Below are 2,816 nucleotides of genomic sequence, written 5' to 3' on the forward strand. Positions count from 1 at the left end.
TGACCATTTTTTAATTTTTCCTATTCTTAATTTACTTAAAAATTATCCCTAATTTGTTTAAAGCATTCTAAACTAATCAAATTTCACTTTTAACAGAGAAAAAGTTTAATTTAAACAATTTGATTACTTAACCAGGATAAAGAAGGGCTCAATTTAAGAATAAGAGAGCGCTGAATTTAACAATATGAAAAGTTTAATTCAAACAATTTGATTACTTAACGAGGATAAAGAAGGGCTGAATTTAAGAATGAGAGAGGGGAAAATCCTTTCCAGCAAGGCATAGCATCAGATTATCATTTTAAAGATAACAAAAAATTAGAAAACTATTAAAAGAATAAGAAAAAGTAGGATTTCTAACTTACATGAAATTCTGGGAGCTTTCCTTTGGCTTGATGGTTTGAGGGATCTACTCTTGTTTGCAACAAGAGTGGCCATGCAATCACTTACTATTCTTCTGTTGGGTAGGCCATGCAATCTAAAGATTTTGTTGAGGAACACTCTTGCCACATCCACTGCAGTGTAGGTTTCTTTTACTAGAATCAAATGGGCAATTTTGGTTAGTCTATCAACTACCACGAAGATGGAGTTGTTACCTGATTGCACTGAGGGTAATCTAGTAAGAAAATCCATACTGATGCATTCCCACTTCATCTGGGGGATGTCTGATGGATGTAACTTCCCAGGAACACCATATTAGTGAATTTAGGAATCTCCCAATTCCCATTTTAACACTAAAAAAGGAGGACATGGATAACATATTTGTAAGTTTCTCAAAACCCTATCATGTGACCTATCATTGGAAAGCGCTTGAAAAATGGGATCTAATAAGCCATAAAGCACTCATTTTGGATTCATGGTGTTCAAGTTAGGGGAAATCCAAAGTTTTGACCATGTGTCCCAAAGTCTTGGGAAATTCCCATATTCCCCAATATGGTGTTCAGGCATTTTTACTCTCTCGGACTTGACTTTCTAACAGGTCAGACATTGACGTACATGATTAAGCACATCCTTTTTTAGACCAGGCCAAAAGAAGCTTTTCTTCACATACATGTAGGTTTTGATGAAACTTGGATGTCTGACAATAAGGCTGTCACATGGGCTTCATTCAGAATTTGACCCTTAGTTCCCTCATCATTTGGGAATGCATAGCCTGGGATTGTAATACATAATTCCATCATCCAGGCTGTACCCTTGAACTCGATTCAACTCCTGTGGAGTTTTGTTTTCCTGCATAAGTAGGGTAGCAATAGGGTCAAAGAATCTATCATGCATGATCTTCTCTCTTGCTTCAATAACCAAAGGATTTGACACTACAGTACTTGCAATCAAGGAGGCTTTTCTACTGAGGGCATCCACTACCACATTTTCTTTGCCTGGGCGGTACTTGATTTCAAATCAAATTCCTGCAGGGTCTACATCCACCGTCTTTGGTGCATGTTGAGATCCTTCTGAGTGAAGATCCACTTTAAGCTCTGATGATCAGTCATCAAAGTGAATCTTTGACCCAGTAGGTAATGTCTCCACAACTTCAGGGCATATACTACTGAAAGTAGTTCCAGGTCTTGGACAGCATAATTTCTCTCATGCGTTCTGAGTTTTTGGGATTCATAGGCCACTGCATGACCTTCATGCATGAGTGCACCTCCTAGGGAAAAACCACTGGCATCAGTACTACCTCAATGGATAGAGAGAAATCTGGCAGCTTTAGAATGGGATTGGTTACCAAGGTAGTCTTCAGCTTATCAAAAGCACTCTGGCACCACCTGGCAGACCATTGAAATGGGATATTCTTCTTAAGATGATTAGTCAGGGGGGAAGCTATGAGAGCATACTTTGGTATAAAAATTCTATACCAACCAGTCAATCCCAAGAATCCTCTGACTTCTTTCACTGTCTTTGGTTCATGCCAATCTATGACTGCTTGGACTTTAGCGAAATCTGGAGAAATTCCATCTTTGGATACCAGAAAGCCCAAGTATTCAACATGGTTGGCACAGAGAAAGTGTATTTGCTCTTTTTTACAAAGAGTTGGTGCTTCCTTAGAATCTCAAGAACTTTTCTGACATGAGTAAATAAGAATATCATCAAAGAAAACAAGAACAAAATCATCCAAGTATTCTCTGAGAACATCCTGCATTAATCAATTGAATGTAGCTGGGGCATTTGTCAATCCAAATGGCATGACAGTGAATTCATAATGCCCATACCGAGTATTGATGGCTATCTTCGGGATATCTTGCTCATTAATCCTGATCTGATAATACCCTGATTTGAGATCTATCTTTGTGAAGATCTAGGATCCACTTAGCCTATCCCAGAAGCTCATCAATTTTGGGATAGGATACTTATTCTTAACTCTCAGCTGATTGAGACCTCAGTAGTCCACAGAGAGTCTTAGCGTTCCATCTTTCTTTTTCTGAAAGAGAACTGGCGCAACCCAAGGTGAAACACTGGGTCTTACAAACCCTTGTTCTAACAGTCGTCTAAGCTATTCCTTGAGTTTGATGGCTTCAAGAATTTGCATTTTGTACGTGCGCAGGGCTTCTGGCTGAGCTCCGGGGGTCAATTCTATCACATGATCTACTTCCCAAATTGGAGGCATCTCTATTAATTCTGCTGGGAATAAATCATCATAATCACTTAACCATTCAGGTTCTTTAGCTTAAATCATCATAATCACTTAACCATTCAGGTTCTTTAGCTTTTAACTTTGAGTCTACTAGGCTCATTTTGAAAACATAAATGAGCTGCTTCTTTCTAAGTCCTTTTAGTAACTTAGAACTCCAATCAAGACGGTTAGTCTCACAGTGATTCCT

Source organism: Cibotium barometz, chromosome 65, assembly GCF_041138505.1.
Source record: "Cibotium barometz isolate CiBa-2024 chromosome 65, ASM4113850v1, whole genome shotgun sequence".
Classification (NCBI taxonomy): domain Eukaryota; kingdom Viridiplantae; phylum Streptophyta; class Polypodiopsida; order Cyatheales; family Cibotiaceae; genus Cibotium; species Cibotium barometz.